The 23,947-nt window shown below is 36.1% G+C and overlaps 1 non-coding gene across 1 annotated transcript; it reads left to right on the top strand.

The window, feature by feature from the left end:
- The first annotated feature begins 6,718 nt into the window (after positions 1-6,718).
- Positions 6,719-6,825, top strand: LOC121214343 (small nucleolar RNA R71). The gene has a single exon (XR_005909926.1). It is a non-coding gene; the product is annotated as a small nucleolar RNA R71 (small nucleolar RNA).
- The last annotated feature ends 17,122 nt before the right edge of the window (positions 6,826-23,947 follow it).

Genomic DNA, 23,947 nt, shown 5'->3' with positions numbered 1-23,947 from the left:
GTATTGACCCTGTAAATAAACTATCGTATATGCATGTGAAGTAAAATATGTCAACTAAGTTAAGGTTGCTATAATTATGCTACATGTATGTTTCACTAATGCTTGATGACATGTTTGCATGGTAGTTGTTCTAGGCATTCACTGAGCTTGTTAAGCTTACCCACTTTCTTCTTAAACCATTTCATATTAGTTGTGTATCGGTGTGAGCAGTGTGATTCCAAGGGGTAATTCCCAAGAAATCTTTTTTAGTTATTTCGTACATGTTATTGTTTTGGTTCGTTTTGGGAATAAGGCAATGTGGTAGACTATATGTTGGTTTTTCCTATGACTTTTAAATTGTAGTTATTTTGCTTAGGACATACGAAATTTCAGTTTGAATTATTGGTTTCTTGCTCGGTCATGATTATGATGTTTTGGACTGTTATTTTAGACATTTTACTGAGTATTTGATGAAGTGAATGATACATAATGATTAGACATTAGTTGGTATGAATTATATTCTTTTGATTATTTTATTTTTTATGTTTAGAACAGAGGTATCGATATTCGGGTTTTAATATCGATACCTTCATGTTTTTGTAAGTGTAGGAAGTCAGTAACATAATTTGGTATCAATACCTTATCACAAGTATTGATACCAGGGTTAAAATAATCAATAATTTTTGGAAGGTACCAAGAATTTTTGAGAGTTTGGATTTTAGATAAGAAACAAAATGCTGATTTGGTACCGATTTTCCAAGCGGTATCGATACCGTTTGAGAGAAATATCGATACCAATATTATAGTATTGATACCTACGTAGTCAGTGTTGAGATTTTTCTAAATTGACCTTCTGCATGTTAAACTATTGTTATAAGACTACCTGATGTATGTTTAGCATATAACAATGATAACTTGTGAGTAAGATTAACTTAAAACCTATACAAATACTATAATGGAAGATGTTTCGTTGAGAATGAGCTTTGAGAACTGCATCTTTATACTTAGGCTCGGCGGCCGGGCTATGTTTAGGGTGTTACAGCTGCAGTTGGTCCCAAGGAATTAACTTGTCCACTAAAAAGTGTGCTAAGAGATATTATTTATGAATGATTCTGTAACCAAGACGCCAGTCGGGTAGGGAGGCAGTCTCGTAATTCTTGTACTCTGCTCCTTGTGTTGTGACATTAAACACCTTGTGTTGGAACACAGCGACAAATATTGAGGTTGTATGCCCTCTGATGGTCTCCTACACACTCACTATGTATATTAGGTCACCCTTAGGCCTCATTTGGTTCCTAAGGTCAATAAAAGACTCAAATTACACTATTTATTAATTATAAACTAAACTATGAAAATTTAATTAGAACATAATAAAGGTGCTTGTATTCAAACTTCTCAAGTGCGAAAACTAGTTTAATTTGCTACACCGAATTATGATAGATAACACTCCCCCTCACTTAAGTCATTGCTTGTCCTGACTTAAACTTGAGCAAATATAGTATAAATGTTGGTTTCAGACTACATAACTAAGCATTTCATATTTACACATAATCTTGACATGATATATACCCGACTTACCACTCTTGATATTAAACACCTCAGTTCATTATATTACAAAGAATACAAACATTAAGGTTTTCAAATATATGGATCCATCAACAAATTATAAATGTAATTTAATTATGCTAGTAGAATAAAAACAATCATAAATGTGATAATTCAATATGATTTCAATTCATGAAGATTTTTACATAAGTCACATAGGCCTTTTCGACTTGTAACATTCTAAGGCTTGGCACAAGTATGGAATTCAAGAATGGTAAGCATCAAAATGGTTTCAAGCACAAAAATAGTTTAGCACATCGTACTGCTCCCTATTGTTCCCCTTTAGAGACACTTACCCGCTCACCGCCTTATTTCTCCTTCTCTCACCTTCCTTAGTTCTCCTCATAGGAAATCACATCATACTACATCAACTATGGATAGCTCACGAGCTCTTTGTACACTAATGAATTCTTTTCTCTATTTTTGTGACTTTTTCACGTTTTTCTTTTCTATACATCTCACTCACAAATGCTTTTGCTTTATAAGTACTTTTCCTACTCATTTTGATTTTCTTTTTGAATTTTTCTTTTGTTTCGCACTTGTAGGGTAAGCTATAATTACTATATCACACTAATCATTCCTATTTCACTCTATTTTTACAAAATCCATCATGATGTATCTACTTAACCCTCAATACGTATGGCCAGACATCTATAGTAGTGCAATTCAAGACTAACGAAAATGATACATACAAATTAACGTTTTTGACTTAGGTTTTGTATAAAGGTTCATCGAGAAGTCTTTTCTTGCTCAAATATAGGTACTAAAGATGAATAAATAGGGTTAGCTTTTTTGCTCTGAGTCTATACCAAATAATGCCTTAGGTCATCCCTAGGTATCACAATATTCACAAATTTAATCAACTAAAAAAATCATAAATTCAACAATCTATCATACATAGTAGCATGCTCGTTTCCATGTATTCTTTATATCATCTGGTACATTAAATTGCTCAATGCCTATTTAGTGTAATATATAGAACTTAGTCGTCTAAAAATAAAAACAATTAAAATCATCTACTATCATGCCGAATTTATAGTAAATACACTCAACTTATATACAGGCTTCTAACCAACCACTTGTATTTCTATAAGCTCAAGCACACAATTGACAATAAGAATTAAAACAAAAACATAAAAATTGAAAGACATTTTCTATGTTACACCCACACTTTAAATAACACATTGTTCTTAATGCATAGTTCTAAGAATATATGGAAAAAAAGTTACCCGATTGATCATGGTAGTTCTATAAGCTATTGGTGGGTGTTTCCTCCTTTGATTGTTGTACATTCTAAACTATTATGTTTCTTTTGCGTGCAATTCCTTAACAAAAAACTTATAATTGAAAAACAAATAACAACATTTTTTTTAATTTTACTCCTAAAAATAACAAATGAAAATGATCCCAAAATTAATTACAGTCTTTAGCAAAAACAAAATTAGCAGATCAATCATCTTTCTCCTCCTCAAAATCCATCCCTCCCCTTCCTCACTCTCATTCTCTTCTTCTTCATCACTTTCTTGCTCCTCTTCTTCTTACCCACGATGCCCTTGGCCAAACATATTCGACGAATACTTGGGAACTCTAATGTTATTTTGCTGTGCAAATTCTTTGAATATTGGGCTCCACTCTTACATCCATTATATCATCCAATCTAACTTTGGATGGATGCTCTCACTAATTTCTTTTCATGTTGCCGATTTTACTTTCCTTTGAGATAAAGTCTACATAGCTGTCTTCTCTTGTTGGCATTTGTTCCACTTCTTTATTTGTTTTGTCTGAAGCTTTGTGTACTGTGTATACAGTGTATCTCAAATTATAATTCGGGATGGATTCATAGACTCCTCAGTGGACACCATCGGAACCCCTACTCTTTTACACAAGGCCATCACTAAGTGGGGGAAGAAGATCCCCATTTTGTAGCCACTAATGCACCTTTTCGGATAGTGGTATATCTATGTTCCGATGCATACCTATTTTCTCTGCAAGACAGCATAAAGCATGACTGCTTCAAAAGTATTAACATTAGATACATTCAAAGTAGGAGCTGAGTGTAAAAAAATTGTACCCACATTTTTGTTATAGGAAACGTTATTGCTTTATTAAAGGATGTGGTAATCTAAGTACTTAGGTGACACTTCCATTCACCCCTCCCTTCCGTTAGATAATTTATACATGTTATCCATATTTATATCTTTAAAATAATCCAAATTTGTTTCTTACAAAAATTATATTTTACAAAATAGAGCAATATAAAATTCACAAATAACTTGAGGGGTAATTCTCACTTCTTTCATTTTTACCGGTACTGTATCTCAAGTGGCACATTCAGCCCTTTTAGACTCTTGGTCTCGAAGAGATGCATAGAATGTCTGAACTACGGGGTCCACATCAAAGTCTTTTAGGATCACACAGAAGTGTTTCCATCTGTGGTATCAAACCAATGTCCAAATTTCTTGACACAGTGTTATCGAGAGTTCAAATCCCCATTTTTGAATAAATATCTTTCCTTGAATCTCTAAAAAAATAGTTTTACACATTTGCATTTAAAAAATTAGAGGGATTTGGAACTACTAAAGCTCTGGTTCATTAGTTCTTCTAACTCTTCTTGGTGGCATATTCAATACTAATTTATGCTAGAAGCTAATAAAATATCAAACAATATTTCTAATGGAATAGTAAAAAAAGATATTAGGAACCCTTAACCTCGAGTGTAGATACATTAGATTTCTCGTAGAGTTGTCGTTCCATGAATACTTTGTCTTGGTTCTTGCAGTATCAATAGGGAATGACTTTCAATCGAGGAAAGGGGTTTTAGGGTTTTAGGAAATTAAAGCCTTTGAAAGAGTTAGAAAGTGTTTTAGAGTTTAAAAGAGGTTGATGATTGATTTAGGGTTGAAATAAGGGTTATATTAATGTTAAAAATGGATTAAAACATGGTTTATGTCGTCGAGTTGCGCAATCTAGTTAGATCAATCTTGTAGAAATTTACAGCAATGTCGCGACACAAGGGTTTCATATCGTTACACCCCTGGTAGTCTATCAATGTCGTGACATCGGTGATCGATGTCGCAACACACTCTAGAATTTTGGAACCATAGGTAGACTATCTTCTATGTCGTGACATAGAGATACTATGTCTTGACATCAATATGGCTTTCTCGATTCCTTTGATTTTGGATGCGGTGTTGCGACACGGGAATGTTGTGCTGCAACACCGACTCTGTTCTAGCCCAAATTTCTAATTTTTAAAGTGTATTGATTCTATAAAACAAATCATTAATAATAATTAAAATCTAAACTAAGTGGTTAGTTAAAAATAGAATATTATACATAAAATTAACATTTAGTTTCAAATTATCAAGTCTTGCCGCCGAACTCATCCGTTAGCTCAATCAGTGTTCGTCCAGCGTGCATCGTGCCATTCCAGCTTCTTTCTCTTATCTTTCTCTTAGAACTTATTCTTTCGACCTACACTAATCACTGAAAACCCTTTCCTTGGCTCAAGGTAGTTAGGTTTTTGAATAGTTATTTCATAATAGGAGGTTCCTATCTTTTCCCTATTTCCCTCATTCTACTTTTGACCATATTTAAATATTTCTGTCTCACCATTGATCTTCATTTTTAATTCATTATTTTCTTGATCAATGGTGGATCTTGATGTTGCTAAGAATGGTATACCCAATAGAATAGGTATTTCTCAGTCTTCCTCAAAGTCTAAAATGACAAAGTCTACTGGGATGATAAAGCTCCTCACTTTAACCAACAAAGCTTCAAGTACTCCTTTAGGTTGTACTAAAGACCTGTCAACTAACTATAGTGTAATTTGTGTGTCCTTTCACTCCCGTAACCCGAATTTTTCATAAATTGAGAGAGGTATTAAATTAATATTGGATTCTAAATCACATAGGGCCTTACTGAAATAGATATCCCCTATCTCTACAGGAATTCTAAAACTCCTTGGGTCTTTTAGCTTTAAGGGAACCTATCTGGATATAATTGCACTACATGAGGCACTTATGTTAACTTGTTTTCTTGTTTTAATTTTTCTATGCCTAGACATGATTTCTTTTGGGTATTTGGCATATTTAGGGACTTTTTCAATAAAATTAATTAAAGGCAAGTTAACATTAAGGAATTTAAAGAAGTTAAGAAAACTTATAAATTCTTCCTCAGCTCGTCTGTGTTTTTCCTCCAACCATAAAGGGAATGGTACTTTTATAATTGAAGGTTCCTTGACTAGCTCTTCCTCTGGTCAGCTGCTGGTTTGACTACGTTTTTGGTTTTGGTTCCTTGTCAGCTTCTTGGGGGTTCTTTTGAAGATCTTTCAAATCATTTTTATTTTCCTCGTGAGTTAGTTTTTCTGGGCTACTCAGTGTTTTACCTGAATGGAGCACTATTGCCTTTACATACTCCTTTTATTCCCTCTGAGAATTATTTTCTATGTTACTCGGGATTTCGGTGCCAAATTTTCTTTTAATATCTCTCATCAAGCTCATTAATTGGCTTATCTGATCTTCAAGCTTAGTTAATGTTTTCATTGTATTGCTACACTCAGACTGTACCTCATTGACTACATCTCACCTTCAATTCGATCCAAGCATTGACCACAAACAGTATGGTTATTCGGGTTGGCCATTTCTTGAGGCTTCTATAAATAAGGAGGTTGATAAATACCATTTTTAACTTGGTTAGAATTATTACCTCCTTGGTTTCCACCCCATCTCAAGTTTGGGTGGCTCTCTAGCCAAGATTATAAGTATTGGAATACAGGTTTCAATCCCTAATCTCGATGTAATTCACGTCCTCGTTAGGATTATTGATATAATGGAAGAGAGGTTTATCTCCTCCCTATATTGATGATACAGTGGATAAGGATTCAATACGGTTAAGTCTGTCTAAAATCTATTGGTATCTGTTGTCCTCCTAACTAGCCTTGGTCGTAAATGGTTTTTGGCCATACGTGTATAGTTCAGTTGGCCACTGGCAGGAATTCATTTCCATATTATCTATCAATTCATACGCATCTTCGTATGTGTTTATTAAGGCTCCTGCAGCGGCTCCATCTAATCTTGATCGTGTGTGTGTATCCAACCCATTGTAGAACATTTAGAGTTTTAGCCATTCTAGTAATCCATGATGTTGGCATCTCTAGATCAGTGTTTTAAAGACTTCCCAAGCTTCATGAAAACTTTCTCTTTCTAGTTGTTTAAAAGTTTCAATCTCTCTCCTAAGTTGGACCATTTTTCTAATAGGGAAGAAATTGTGTAAGAATTTTCCTGCGATTTCCCCACACGTAATAATAGATCCTGCTGCCTGCAAGTCTAACCAAGAGAAAGTGTTATCAATTAAGGAGACGGAGAATAGCCAAAGATGAATAGAATCTTCAGTGACCCCATTATTTTTAAAAGTATCGCAAAGTTGAAGGACCCGGTTTAGATGTTGATCAGGGTCCTCCGTCATGGTGCCTTTGAACTGAAAATTATTCCTAATCATCTGGATTATTGTTGGTTTAATCTTAAAATTATTAGCCGTGATGGTTGGCCTTGTTATTCTTCCTTCAACCATCTTTAGGCTTGGTAGCGTGTACTCTCTTAAAGTTCTTTCATTGCCGCAATAGGTATATTTGCAAGTAGTGGTGGTGGTGGTGGTAAGCCTTGTTGGTTATTGTTGTTAATTTTGTCGAAAAATAGGTTGTTTCAAGGTGGTAAATTCCCTGTAGCTAGTGGTGGGTTCTGTATCTGTTGTTGTTGTTGTTGTTGCTGTTTTTGTTGATGATTCCTATGGATTATTCTTTCTGGATCTGTGGTTGGCTCTATAGGCGTTCATTTACTATGAATCATTCATTGAAACCAAAAAGAAAATAAGTCATGTTAACAAGATTAGAAAATAAAATCATTGTTAAAATTTCAAATTTCAAAATTTCCTAATTAGTTTATTAAATGCAAAAATTAAAATTAATCTAGTGACGTTGCCTCCCCGGAGACGGCGCCAACAACTTGACCGCTTTCGAACATACCAACGTCCAAAGTAAGGCACCTGCACAAAATATATGAAATAAGTGGTATCCACAAGTATATAGGTCAAGTTGTAATATAGTTATAACGAAGTAAATGAGTATTTCGAGGATCATACCTAAGGGAGGTGAGTGCTAAATTAATCCTAATCTACACACAAATAGACCTAATTAGTACTTTAAATAAATTATATTAAGAATAAACATAAAAAGAGATTTTTTGGGTTTTTATAACAATAAACAAAATAACATAAATGAAGAGACTTTGGGAAATGAATTATAAAAACTATTTATTGAATGAAAACTTAATGAGAACATAATAAAAGTCCTTGTATTCAAGCTTTTCAAGTGCGAAAACTAGTTTAATCTGTTACACCGAATTACGATTGATCATGTTGCGACATAGGGGTATTGTGTCACAACATCGACCTAAGTTTTGAAAACTTTTTTCTGGACTCGGTGTTGAGAGACGGAGGTGTCATGTTATGACATCAGTCCTGTTTCAAGGTGCTCGGAACATACATACCCTAATTCTAAGCAATTTAAAGAAAATTAAGTCCTAATCTACCTATTTAGGCCAATTCCTATCTAATTACTAATATTTAAGTCTATTAAAATTGAATAATTTTAAAAAAAAATTAAAATAATATAATGAGTATCAGGTCTTGATGTCGGATTCGTCTGTCAGCTCTAATAGTCTATTCATAAACGCTTCATTTATTGGTTGTCTATTAGAATTGGTTCAGAGTCCATCATGTCACTCCACCTTACTTTGTTTATCTTGTTCTCTATACTTGCTTTTTTTATCTGCATTAATCATAGAAAATACATTTCCCAGATCAAGGTTATTAGGAAAATTTGCTGATATATTATAACATGTTTTCCCTAAAACTTTTCTACATCCTTCATTTTGTTGGTGACCACATCTGAAAATTCCAGTTTCCCCATTAATTTTCATGATTAATTCATTATTTTCTAAATCGATGGGGGACATGGATGTGGCTAAAAAGGGTCGCCCCAATAGACTAGGTATTTGACGGTCTTCCTTCAAGTCTAAAATTACAAAATCGACCGAGATGATAAAACTGTGCACTTTGACTAACACATCATCAAGCGCCCCTTTCGGTTGTACTGAAGATCTGTCAGCTAACTATAGTGTGATGTGTGTGTTCTTAAGCTCCCCTAACCCGAGTTTCTTATATATTAATAAATGAATTAAATTAATATTGGCTCCTAAGTCATATAGGACCCTACTAAAATGAATGTTCCCTGCCTCTATTGGAATGGCAAGACTCATGGGTCTTTTAATTTAAGGCGTATTTGTTTGGTAATTATCGTAATAGAGGATGCATCTAGGTTAACTTTCCCTCTAGTCTTAATTTTCGTATGCCTAGCCATTATTTCCTTTAAATATTTGGCGTACTTAAAAACTTTTTCAATTAAATCTATAAGAGGAAAATTAATGCTAAGTGATTTAAATAAGTTTACAAAACTTAGAAATTCCACTTCATCCCTTTTCCGCTTGTTCTCTAGCCGCGAGGGGAATGGTACCTTTATAAGTACACATTTTACGTTTGGCTAGGCTTCTAACTCAGCTGCCAGTTCAACTACCTCTTCTTGCTCTGGTTCAACATCATTGTTTTGAGAGATTTCATTTTGAAGATCATTGGTATCCTTCTCATTTTCCTCTCAATTAGGGTTCTTGGAGCTTCTAAGTACTTTGCCTAAATGGAGTGTGATTTCCTTCACTTGCTCCTTCCCTTCTGTTCAAGGATTTTTTTCAATGTTGCTCGGATACCCGTGCTAATCTGTCGTTTTATGTCTCCCATTATGCTCATGAGTTGGCTCAATTGATCTTCAAGCATTGTCAATATTTTTTTCGTTTTGGTTCACTCAAACTGCACCTATTTGACTTCTATTCCCATTGATTGTATTCCCCCCTCAATTCGATCCAGTCTTTGACCACATACAATATGGTCATTTTGGTTGGGCCTTTCTTGAGGTTTCTATAAATATAGATGTTGGTAAGCAATATTTTGTTTAACTGGGTTAGGATATTTACCTCCTGCTCGATTACCACCGTATCTCAAATTTAGGTGATCTCTCCAACTGGGATTATAAGTATTTGAATAAGGTTTTACCCCTATTCCTGATGTAGTTTACATTCTCAGCTAGGTCCTCAAGATACTGGCAGATTGGTTTACATGCATCATATATTGTGGACGTACTGGATGTTAACTCGAATCAATTAAGTCTGTCTAGAATTTGTTGATAATTGTCTTCGTCATCGACAACTTTAATCGTTGATAGTCTCTGGTCGTAAGTAAATTTCTCATTTGGCCAATGGCAATAATTCATCGCCATGTTTTTTATTAAATCATACGCGTCCTCGTAAGTTCAATTCATCAAAGCTCCTCATGTGGCTCCATCCAGTCCTGATCTTGATTGTGCATCTAGTCTGTTATAGAACATTTGGAACTGTAACCAGTCATGTAGACCATGGTGAAGGCATCTTTGTACCAGGAACTTGAATTACTCCCAAGATTTATGTAAGTTTTTCCCTTCTAGTTGATTAAACATGGCAATATCCCTCCTCAGTTAGACCGTTTTGCTAATAGGGAAGAACTTATACAACAAATCTTATGCAAGTTCATTCCATGTCGTTATGAATCCTGGTGCTTACAAGTCTAACAAAGAGAGAGTGTTATCTATTACAGAGAAAGGGAACAACCGAAAATGAATAGTTTTATTGGTGACCCTTTTAAACTTAAAAATATTACAAAGTTGGAAAATTCATTTTAAATGCTGGTTTGCGTCCTCGGTCATAATCCCTCTGAACTGTAGGTTGTTTTGTACCTTCTGGATCATCACAAGCTTTATCACAAAATTATTTGTGTTGATAGTTGGCTTGTGATGTTGCCTTGTACTGCATCAAGGGCTGGTAGCGCGTAATCTCCCAGTGCGCATTCCTCTCAAGCCATCTATTCTTTTAGTGGTAATTGTAGTTTTGATGGTGGTAGATCTGGTAAGTTAAGTTCATTGAATAGCGGGGTTTTGTGTGGTGGATTTTCAGCAGCAGGTGGCTTATTCTGCATTTGCTATTGTTGCTGTTGATGATTTCTACAAATAATTTTTTCTAGATCAGTGTCTGGCTCTATGGGTGTGCCCTTGCTTCGAGTCATTCACTGGAACCAAAAAGAAAATGTAAAAATGTTAATAAAAAAAATAAAAACAACTAAAAATTAAAATCATATCTATAATTTAAAATTTTCCTAATTATCCTATTAAATGAAAAAGTTAAAACTAATCCAGTGGTATTGCCTCCCTGGAAACGGTGCCAACAACAAGACTGCCTCCGGATGTACTAATGTTTAGAGTGTAAATTCTACAATCAAATATAATCGTTAGGCAGCTTTTGCAAGTATACAGGTCAGTTGTAATATAGATTTAGATGACGAAGTATTGGACTACTCCTAGGATCGCACCAAGGGACGTGAAACGAAACTAATTCTAATATCTACGTTAATAGATCTAATCAATAATTTAGTTAAACTATACTATGATGAATCCTAAGGTAATGGAAATTCCTATTTGGTAAAAATAATTAAAGGCATAAAAATAAAGAAGGGAAAACAAATTGTATATTTTATCAATTCTCAAGACAGAAGATTACCTCACTTCGGTGGTCATAACTAACTCCTATTTCAAGTTCTAGTTAATCAACTAGTCATTAACCTAGCAGGATCTCTTGATCTTCCACTAAACTAAAGAGTCAACAAGAACTACTTATGTCTCGACATCACAATCTAGAGCAAATTGGAGTAAGGTGTTCACGAATATGCAATACAAATTTTGGGTTCATTCCCTCCTTGATGACTTCCTAGGGTTTTTAGGCATAGGGTTTTAAGCACTTTGTCACTCCCCGCCTGGTGTAGTCTGTATTAGGGATTTGTGTGGCTGGATTGTTGGCTAAACTATAAGCCAAGGAAGGCTTCTTTAGACCATATCTACCAGGTTAAGCTAGTGTTAATTATTGTGCCATGATTGGCAGATTGTTTAACTAATCAGGTTAGTCTATAAATACTTGGTTAAAACTTCATCTTTTGAAGAAGTATAGGTTAATGATCTATACATCTTGCTGTGATATTGATGAAGAACCCACCAATCAATAGATTCTCTTGGCAAGCCTTGTGTTGGTAGACCCTTTTGTTAGTATCTATCAGTGATAGATTGTTAGGTCATGGACCCAAGAGTTTTCGTTATGAGCACATGGGTATATTGTTCAGTTTTAGTTGGTTTCTTTTAAATACCTAGTTGGAAACTAACTAGAGTGTAATGTATGTTTAAAGTAGGATTTGACTAAAAATTATTATGTCGGCCACAAAAGGGTGTTGAGCTAGCTTTGCATGGTTGGCCACGTGTAGGGTTATTGTGAGAGCTATGTGGGCTTTAAATAGCAGTCTGGATGTTGCAGTGGGGGTTATTCTTCTTTTATTTCTTCTACCTTGTCTTTATTCTGGTACCTCGAGAAAGGAAGGAATATTGTTGTTATAGATGAACCAACGAGTAACAAGTAAGGGTTATGGAGTGTAGCAAAAGACTAGTGGTTTAACCAACTACTTGGGGATCTTCTATGAGTATCTAGTTTGTAATAGCCATCTATGAATTTCCTCTAAGTCTTTTTATACTGTTAAGTTCTGGTTGTCATAATTATAGTTTATGAATTTAGGTGACATTTTCCTTATGGAATATGGTAAGTTTTTGCATGTAATCATTTGCATGTGCATGTAAGTGATAGGAAACAGACACGACTGCATTTGTGTGCTAACTTGGTATCAAGATGTGATGGGCCATTGGTAAAGCATGTTAGTAGCTAACCAAATGAGCAAATAAGATGGGCCACTAGTAGAGCATGTTAGGTACTAACCAGATTGGTCTGTGTGTTGGGTTTTTAGTAGGGCATGTTAGTTCTTAACCATCCAGGCGATATAGGTTAAATAAAAATATATACCAATGCTCCAAGATTTATCAACTACTAAACCACCAACTCACAAATGGGAAATTCTATCAACATCACTTCTTTATCATTTCTTATATAATAGGATTTTTACAAGACATATTACAAAATCATTAACCCTTTCATAAGATCATGAACCATTACATTTGCTTACTTTCAATTCCATTTACTTAACATAAACTTAATTAACATCATCGATTCATGAATTAGTGTTTTTATTCGTGACATAGATAAATTCATTCATAGTATAATAAAATTTCTCACATATAGGTATGTCATTCAACTCATCAGTCCTTTTATCATCACTTTACATCTCAATTACGAACTTACAGTTTCATTACCTTTTTCTACCCGTTTTATTTTAATAATACAAGACATAAGCATAAACATCAACCATAACCACAAGTTTGACACAAGCCTAAACATCATCATCAATAGGCAAGTTACTGCATTTGTACACAACTCATTTGGAATCAACCACGTGATAAACCATTTCATTAAAAAACATATTTTTTTATTCATACCACATTTTCATGAACATAAGCATATTTTCGTTTCAAAACTTACCATTTCAATGTATAATATTACCATTAAGCATAATATAATCCAACCATAAGCTTGGCACAAGCCTAAGCATTACCAACTACACATATTATTGCATATACACATAATTCCCTTGTAATATCATAAGGTAAGTCATTGCAGATGAACAAATACATTTTGAAATCATTAATTTCATGAACATAAGAATACTTTCATTGAACATTTCTTTCTCAGTCCTTTTCAGAGATTCATGAAAAAAGTCATTTGAACTATAACACCCTAAACCTGGCCTGGACGTTATGGCCGAATCTGGCGATGTCACATGGTAGTGTGTTTGAAAACCGTAAGTTGTGTTGGAAAACCATAACTTTTCTTAAAACAATTTCCACTTAGAAACTTTTAAGAATTTCTTATTAATTCTAAAGTCGTGTTAATTAATCAATCAAAAATTTTCAAAATGTTTAATCCATGCAGAAGCTTTTAAGACAGTTTGCATATTTGAGTATATTTTGTTAAAACGTTTGATTCATTTTGAAAACTCGATTATTCCTATCACAGCAGTAGTGCCTCAACATAGAGACGTGGAACACGTTGTGAATTCGATCCAATTTCAAAAGTAATTCCAACTGGTAAGCAATTGGTCCTACTTGCTTAAGCACATGGTAAGGTCCAATAAATCTAGGGCTCAACTTGCCCTTGTGACCAAATCTCAGTACCTTCTTCCACGGCCAGACCTTAAGAAAAACTAAGTCCCCTACTAAAGACTCAATCTCTCGATGCTTTAGGTCGGCGTAGGACTTCTATCTATCAGATGCCGCTTTCAGTCTGTCTTGAGTCAACCTAACTTTATCCTCGGTATTAGAAATAGGCTTAGGGCCCAGAACATGTCGCTCGCCCAACTCAGTCCAACATGAAGGTGTGCGACACCTACGACCATATAATGCCTCGTAAGGTGCCATCTGAATGCTAGACTGATAGCTGTTGTTATAAGAAAATTCTGCTAGCGGCAAGTAATCCTCCCAACTACCTCAGAAATCAATCACGCAACTCCTTAACATGTCCTCCAGCATCTGAATCACCCTCTCTGACTGATCGTCCGTCTGAGGATGGAACACAGTACTGAAGTTCAAACTTGTACCCAGAGCTTCATGTAGCTTATTCCAGAATTGAAACATGAAGTGAGGATCCCTATCAGATATGAGTGAAACTGGTACCCCATGTAGTCTAACTATCTCAGACACATACAATTTAGCCAACTTCTGCATAAAGTAGTCGGTACGAACCAGAATGAAGTGGGAAGACTTGGTCAATCGATCCATGATGACCTATAAGGAATCCTTCTTAGTAGGTGCGAGGGGTAACCCACTAACGAAGTCCATAGTCACTCTCTCCCACTTCTAAAGTGGAATCTTGACTACTTGCAACAATTTCGAAGGTAACTGATGCTTAGCCTTAACCTGTTGGCATGTCAAACACTTGGTCACAAATTCAGTATCCTCCAGTTTAAGACCTGGCCACCAGTATAACTCACAAAGGTCTCGGTACATCTTGCTTCCGCCAGGATGCATAGCATAAGGGTTACTATGTGCCTCTCTCAGTATAGACTGCCTCAATTCAGTATCTTTCGGTACACAGATTCTCCCACTAAAACAGAGCACCCCTTCGCTATTTAGTCCAAAATCCTCGTTATTCTTACTCTCAACCTATTGGAAAAGAAAACCCAATGACTCATCCTCTATCTGTTTACCCTTAATCTGCTCTATCCACATTGGTTTAACTTGAAGTTCGGCCAACAGACTACCATCATCAAATAAACTGAGGTGAGCAAACATCGCCCTCAGGTCAGTTATAGCTCTACGGCTCAATCTGTCAGCCACTACATTAGCCTTACTAGGGTGGTATTCAATAGTACAGTTGTAGTCCTTAAGCAACTCAATCCATCTATGCTGCCTAAGATTCAGCTCCTTTAGAGTGAGGAGGTACTTGAGGCTCTTGTGATCGGTGTAAATGATACACTTCTCACCATACAAGTACTGCCTATAGATTTTTAATGAGAATACCACTACAGCCAACTCCAAGTCATGCATCAGATAGTTCGCCTCATGAGTCTTAAGCTGACGAGACGAATACACTACCACCTTACCCTTTTGCATTAACACACATCCCAAACTGACATGTGATGCATCGCTGTAGACAGTAAAATCTTTTCCAGACTCTGGCTGTATCAAAACAGGGGCCTCAGTCAATACAGTTTTAAGGTTTTCAAATCTCTCTTGCTACACATTAGTCCATTTAAATGGCACACCCTTACGTAATAGCTTAGTCAAGGCTGCTGCAATCAGTGAGAAACCCTCTGCAAATCGTCGATAATACCCTGCTAGTCCCAGAAAACTGTGAATCTCATATACAGTCTTAGGCTGTTTCCAATCCAACACCACCTCAATCTTTTGAGGATCGACCTGAATCCCCTGAGCAAAAACCACATGGCCTAAAAATGTTACTTCCTGTAGCCAGAACTCACATTTATTAAACTTGGCGTACAGTTGTTTCTCTCGCAAAATCTGTAGAATCACTTTGAGGGGTTCATCGTGTTCATTCTCAGTTTTCGAATACACCAGTATATCATCAATAAATACAACTAAGAACCGATCCAGATAGGGTTGGAACACTCGGTTTATCAGATCCATAAAAGCTGTCGGTGCATTCGGCGGTCCAAATGGCATCACTAGGAACTCGTAGTGACCATAGCGAGTCCTAAATGTCGTCTTATGCAAGTCAGCCGCTTTAACTCTCAAATTGGGATACCTTGACCGTAGATCAATCTTGGAGAAAATTGAAGCACCTCGAAACTGATTAAATGGATCATCTATCCTCGATAAGGGGTACTTATTCTTAATGGTCAACTTATTCAGTTACTAGTAGTCAATACACATACGCATGGATCCATCATTTTTTTTCATGAACAGAACTGCTGCTCCCCACGGAGACACACTAGGACGGATGAACCCACAATCTAGTAGCTCTTGAATCTGAGCCTTAAGCTCCACAGGCTCTTTCGGTGCAATTCTATAAAGGGCGATAAACACCGAAGCTATACCAAGAAGGAGCTTAATCCAAAACTCTACTTCACGATTTGGAGGTAACCCAGGTAGCTCTTCAAGAAAAACGTTCGAAAACTCCTTAATCATCTTGATATCCTTAACCGAAGAATTCCCAGAATCTGAAAACTGATGTAAGCCAGATACGCCTCACATCCCTTCCGAACCAACTTTTCGGCCTTTAATGCAAAAATCACATTCGATAAGTAGTTCCGACGTTCCCCAATTACGACTACCTCGCTGTCCTCCGTAGTTCTCAGTACAATCCTTTTCGTGGCACAATCTAAGCTCACTCGGTGTTTAACTAACCAGTCGATTCCCACATCAGATCAAATTCCCCAAAAGGCAATTCCACTAGATCAGCCAAAAAGATAGCTCCTTGAACCTCTAGAGGAACATCTCTAAAAATTTTGTTAACCCTTATTGACTACCCCAACAGACTTAGTATAGTGACCTCGCTAGTAGTGCTCTCAACCAGTATACCCAAGTTTTCAGATACGGTACAAGCTATATAGGAGTGAGTGGATCCTATATCTATCAATGCAATATATGGTACATTTTAAATACAGAACATACCCGTAATGACGTCTGAAGCATCGTTATCCTCTCGGCAATGAGCAGCATAAACTAGAGCCGGCTACCTCACCTAAGTATGTCCAACACCTCTACCTGGTGCTCTCTGACCACGGCCATAACCATTACCACCTCTAGCTTGTCCTTAGCCTCTCGGTGGCTGATGAACTACTCTTGGTGGCTGTGCAGTATCATTACTCAAAGATTGCATCTGATCGGACCTCCGTGGACACTCTATAATATGGTGCTCTAGAGAACAGCACCTCAAACATGTCCCAGTTCTTTTCCAACACTCGTTCTGATGGCGCCTACCAAAGTCAATAAATAGAGGCTGTCTAGTAGCAGCAATGGGAGCCCTAACTCTGATCGGCCCATCAACTCTGGCCTTTTTAGGCCTTTGAAAGAAACTCGAGGGCTCCGAATCCCTCTTATTCCTGCCTCTCTCTATCACGATTCTGGCGCTTAGTGCGTTTCACTTCCTCGGCAATCTTTGCCTTATCAACCAGTGCAAAAAAATCTCGCTCCCTCTATGGAGCTATCAGAACCCTCAAATTATCCTTGAGGTCATCCTCGAAGCAAACACATTGCTCGTAGTCAGTAACCATCATACCACACGCATAGCGACTCAGTCGTAAAAACTCGGCCTCATACTCAGCCACTGATCTGTCCCCCTGAGTAAGATTCAAGAACTCTCTCCTACGGGCATCCATATAACTGGCACCCACATACTTTCCCTGAAAAGTGGTCTTAAAGAACTCCCAGGTCAGTCGATCAGGCTGAGTGCCCTCTTTAACAGTGAGCCACCATTGATAAGCCTCATCTCGTAGCAGCGATACAACACCCTTTAATTTTTGCTCAGGGGTGCAGTCCAGGTCGTCTATAATTCTCTCTATGGCCTCTACCCAGTACTCAGCCACATTAGGGGCAACTCCAGCAATACCCCTGAAAAGCTTAGCTCCGTTAGATTGGACTCCTTTCGTAACCGACCCGTGACCTCCAACTTCAGTATTAGGCCCAATGACCCTCTTTATAATCTTTAACATGGCTTGGGACAGTGCGTCATCCCTAGTCGCTAGATCATAAGACCCAGTCTCAGTCACTGGTGAAGCCAGTGTCTCATTAGTTTCCAAATTAGGCAGATTGCCAGATGACAAAAACCCAGCTCGAGCACCTCTACGGCCTCTACCACGGCCTATTGTACCCCGTCCGTAGTACCTCTTGTGCTCATTTTCTATTTACGTTTAATCTATATTAACAGTTTTATGCAGCAATTTATAATTTCAGTATTTATTAATAGATATCTTATGAGAGGCAGTATAAGAAGTGTAAAGTTTGTTTTCGCCCAACGCAGTCTCTATCAGTGTCTATCAGTTTTACTACAGTATTAGTACACAGTAACTTGAGTGTTTTTCGTACAATCTACCTATAGTAGTCACAGTTTGTACTATCTATAGTAGTTTCAGTATCAAGTTAATTTTAGTTTAAAACATATAAAGGCTTCACAGAACTTACAAGATCGATGCCGGAGACTTGGTGTACCACACATTCAGTAAAAATGTTTCAAATAATTTAGAAATTAGTGCTTTAAAAACCAAGTTTTAAAACCCAAATCCACATTCGAGTTTTGCAACCTGACTCTAATACCACTAAATGTAACACCCCAAACCCGACCTGGACGTTATGGTTGAATCTGGCGATGTCACATGGTAGTGTGTTTGAAAACCGTAGGTTGTGTTGGAAAATCGTAACTTTTCTTAAAACAATTTCCACTTAGAAACTTTTAAGAATTTATTATTAATTCCAAACAATTTCCATTATTATAGTAAAATAATCCCAAAATAAAATCAAAATTATAATTAAGTACTAAGTCGAAGTAAATAGGTCGTATGGCCACCGCTGAGTCCTCTGTCACATCATTCTGTCTACGTCTGGGGATTACCTGTACAGTCAAATCAGAAGGGCGAGTTTATGAAATTCAGCGTGTAATCCCATATAAAGCAAACAGACAGAAAGCAATCACAGTCTGGGCCTAATGTAACAGCCCAATTTTGGGCTTAGTCGGAACAGTGGTTTCGGGACCACAAATTCAACGAAGAAAAAAATTATTTTTATTATATTTTTATGGACTATAATTTCATGAAATGATTTTGTGAAAATTTTGTCCGAAAATTTTGACGTTTGGGCACTCAATTTAGTAAAAAAGATTAAATTGTAAAAATAGTAAAATTTGAGTTCTACATGTTAGAAGTGTCCAATTGTTATAAAATCTTAAATTGGAGGTTGTTATATGGTAATTAGACCATTGGTTAAGTTGGTGGACAAAAATGGACATGGTTAGGCATGTTTCCCAAGTTTTTCATTAAGGGCATTTTGGTTATTTAGTTATTAAAATGAATTAAAAACAAAATTAAAAGCCAATTTTTGTCCATCTTCATGCTATGGCCGAATTTTGCATGAATAAACCATGACTAGGGTTTTTCAAGCTTCCAAGCTCGATTGTAACTCCGTTCTAGCCTCGTTTTTAATGATTTTTACATTTTTGAAATCGTCGTAACAAGATCTAGCTATTTCTACCATTATTTTGAACTAGGTTTTGTGTTTAAAAATTTACTCATGAATGATATACATGTATCTTGATTTTTTATGGAAGAATATGAATGTTTGGGGTGTGATGAACGTATTTTATTAAGTTATTTTTGATGAAAATGCCTAAAAGGATTAATTTGTAAAAGTTATAAAATATGTCACAAGTGTGTGAATAAGTGATTATTGTGGACTACTATAGTTATGAAAATGGTTCGGCTAGGCCTAAAATGCAAAGACATTGAATAAAAATTATTTTACAAAGCCTAGGGGTAAAAATGTAATTTTTCCAAAGTGTGATTTTTTGACTAGATTGAATAATGTGTGTTTATAAGTTTAATGTGTGATTATAAATCAAGAAAGACGAGAAATTGACTTTGATCAGTGAAAAAGAAAAGTGAGAAAAAGTGAAAAATTTCGCGGTTGAACCTCCGGAATAGAAAGGATACGAATAAAGTGACAGTAATGATCACATGTGTGGCACGGACTGTGTGCAGGCCACTATGTGAAAGTGATAGTAACTATCACGTGTGTAGTTCTATGTGCAGGCTACTACGTGTACCGGGTACCATTGATTATAAAGGTGGTTGTTATGTTCTGATTCCACCGGGTACCATTGATTATAAAGGTGGTAGCTATGTGCTGACTCCACCGGAAATCATTGAAAATAAAGGTGGTTGCTATATGCTGATTCCACCGAATATAATTGATTATAATGGTGGTGTTATGTGCTGATCCATAGTGTAACGGTTATTATTCCGAAGTGATCATCAAGAAATTGGCTAAGTGAAAATACATGTGATCACGTAACAATTAAGTGTAATCGAATAAAACCATGTGATGAACAATGTGCTCGATATTTAATTGACCCTTTGGTACGATGAAATGATGTAATGAAATTATGAAAGACTAAATTTAACAACAAAATAGTTTAGGATAGCAACAGTTGTGTGACTTTGAAAAATCACTAAAAATATTGGAAATTGAATTAGAAGCTGAATGAGATGTGGAATTAAATATGAATGAGTCTATTTTCACATAAAGGAAATAGAGTAAGCAAAAGAGTTATATATTTTGAGATATTTGGATTTTAGTGAGACAGGGTCAAAATGATTTTGGAATCCCCTATTCTAAATTTGGAAAAATTTTACAAAAATAATTATGGTATGAAATTTATATTTTAAGAATCTTGAATTAGTCTATTTTCAAAAGAAACAAACTATAACATTATCTGAATTCTGTACAATGAGATATTTAATTTTTAGTGAAGAACAGTTAGAACTGTCGAACAATGAAACAGGGGAACTTTAAAGAATAAACTGTACTTATTGGCTAAGCCAAAAATTCTAAAAATTTTATGGTAAGAAGATAAGTTAGTCTAGTTATTGGTAAAATTAAGGAATCTAAATTTGGAGCTCTGTAGCTCGAAATATATATAAATAATTGACTCTGACGTAGACAGTCAGCTTGAATTTACATATGGGAAAATAGTGAAAGTATGTATAATGTTGTTTAAGTGTGTTATACACATTAAGGATGAGGAATGGAGAGGAGGTGGAGGAAAAATTGGGAAATATATCAATGATTTGTGTATAATTGGTAATACGCTCGATTATAATTGATAAACGATGAAATAGAAATGACACATATATTTGTGCATTCTTGGTCATGGTTTAAGCTCGTGTCGGAAAATAAAGTTTCATAGTATGTGTGTATTGTATATTTGGTATATGATTTGGAATGAAGTAATGTCATGAGTGGGTATTGAGTTAACTCAGGAAAATAAAGTTTCATAGTATGTGTGTATGGTATATTTGGTATATGATTTGGAATGAAGTAATGTCATGAGTGGGTATTGAGTTAACACATGTTAGTAAGTTTGATACATGAATAAATATTGTGTTCATCCATGCTTATAATGGTTATGTTATATGTTTATTTGGCTGGCATATTTGGTATACATGCTTAGGCTTTGGCCAAGTTGTGGCAGGATTATGCCACGGTAAATCTATAAGTTATATATCAAAATAGTAAGTGCCTAAATGGAAATATGCTTGTGATCATGAAAGGGGAGGTAAGGTTTAAATTATGTAATCTCAAGTGAAATGGTTTATCATGTAGTTAGTTCCAAAAAGAATTATGTTTCAATGTACTAGCTTGCAAATATGGTTGAATGATATGTTTATGCCTTGTGTGATAAGCATAGGAAACGGGTGTGGAAAGGTAACGAAATAATAAGTTCATACTTGATGTGTAAAATGACGAAAAAAGAGGATGATGAGTTGAATTGATGTTGTTATTTAAGCTAAAATGATATTTTCATTGCAAAATTGAAAATTTCATAAATGTGTTAATGAATGGTATAATCAATAAAAATTGAGTTAAATGGTAAAGAAGTATTAGTATTGATCTTAATGATACTGAATTGTAAGTGAATTAAAAGGAAATTGCTAGTGATATGATTTGAATTGTAAGTATGAGAAATTGTGAAATGAATGAAAAGGAAATGAAGCATTAAATTGCATGAGTATGTATCGGGTCTAATAGGCCCTATTTATTATGAATATAATATTTTGAGGATATATAGTGAATAATTATAAAAGTATGTTAATAATTTTAAATTTTTAATTCAGATGAAATATTATAACTAGGTTTAATACGTTTACAAGTGTATGTGTTATGATAATGCCTCGTACCCTATTCCGGTGTCGAATATGGGTAAGGGGTGTTACACCTAAGCCCTTTTCAGTGTCAGAGACAATACCAATTTGGGCTTTAGCCCATCTCAGCACACAAGCAATCATGTGTTTGGGCCTTGGCCTATTATAGTAACAATAATCAGTACAGTAACAGATTATACAATATATAGGTCCTACCCAGCCAGGCTCTACTCTTCATCTCCATCCAACCTACACTCCATGTGGGGATATAATCAACCCACCCATCCCTACACTTCAAAAAGTACCGAACGCGGCACTAGACAGTAATTTTGCAGTTGAGCTACCAGTAAATTAGGCTCCAGGCCTTTCAGTACACTTCCTTCGATCAAAATAACCCCCACCCAATGCAATGGATCATAAAGACATGTCATGGCATCATGGAATAATCAGTATAGGGTATTTAACATACTCAACTTACAGATATACATATTTATCTCATATATGCATATAATAGTCTGTCAATAATTTTAGTCAATTAAGGGTCTACGTAAACTTACCGACCCTACAGTAGGTTCATAGTCGACTTGGGCGACCCGTGCAACCTTAGCAGTCAAATAATGAAAATGGTCTCATAGGCCCATGTTGCAAGTCCAGGTAGGCCCACACGCTCGTGTGGCCCACACGACCCAAAATGCCCTTGGTCGTGTGGTTCACACGGTTTGGCCCAATATTCCCATATGCTCGTGTGGTTAACCTGTGTGGGGCCCACACACCCGTGTGGCCCACAAGGCCCAATTCGGCCTAGCCCATGATTCTCACATGGCCAACCTCGTCAATCACATGCCCATGTCGTATCACACGACCTACCACAGGGGAGGCCACACGCCCGTGTGGCGTCGACAATCACATTTTTTGGCTTTTCGCCCATTTCCGTTTTCAGAGTTGTGTTTACACACCTGAACCATTTTTGATGTGTTTGTATACCGGAACAGATTAATTGCTTGAAATGTATTCAAACCGAATAGGAACGAATAATTCATTGTAATACACAACCTTCAAACTTATCCATGACTCTCTAATGATCGACTAAGGTTACACTCGCGTCTTGTCTCTTCCTCCAAAATTCGCTGCTGTCTAAGAAGATAAAGAAAATAAAAATTAGAACCATAACGACAACCATTTGCCAAAAAAAACCAAGAACTAGCTTACCGGAACTACACGCACGAAACTGCCAAAGATAGAGGCAAGAAAGACTATTGTTGTGGAGTGGAGAGATAATTTTGAAAGGGGAAAAGATAAAGAACAAAGAGAAACAATTCGGCACCCACTAAAACAACACAAAATCTCGACAACACTTCAGGAAGGGGTGTCCTAGTAGAGAAAAGAAGAAGCTGAAATTTTGGAAGAAGATCAAATACGTTTCGGCTAGGAAAAAGAGAAAAAGAAAAATGTTCAAAACTTAAGAAAGAACCAAAGGAATTCGGTAGTAAGAAAAGGGAAAATCGGCAGAGAGGACCCAAAAGTAAAGAAGAGAGAACGGTCAGAAAACTGAAAAAATGAGAGAGAGCAGCCAAATTTGCCATAACCAATTTCGGTTCTATCCAACCTTTTTCCACCCTTATTTTTTTTCCCGAATCACTCCACCACAAACCCCTCAACCACCGAATTCAAACCCCACTCAAACTCTTCAAAATTTCGGTCAAACTACAACACCCACAGGACACAAGCAGTAAAAATAAATCCCATGTTTGCGCCAATACTCGAACTCCTAATCTCATGCTCATTTGCCCTCCACTTAACCATTAGACCAGCAAGCCCATTCTAACATATTTCACCAACATTTATTTATAAGCCTACTGATTAGAGATAC

The sequence above is a fragment of the Gossypium hirsutum genome, chromosome D01, assembly GCF_007990345.1.
Source record: "Gossypium hirsutum isolate 1008001.06 chromosome D01, Gossypium_hirsutum_v2.1, whole genome shotgun sequence".
Classification (NCBI taxonomy): domain Eukaryota; kingdom Viridiplantae; phylum Streptophyta; class Magnoliopsida; order Malvales; family Malvaceae; genus Gossypium; species Gossypium hirsutum.
The sequence above is the reverse complement of the archived record's forward strand: the minus strand, read 5'-3'. Positions and strand labels throughout refer to the sequence as shown.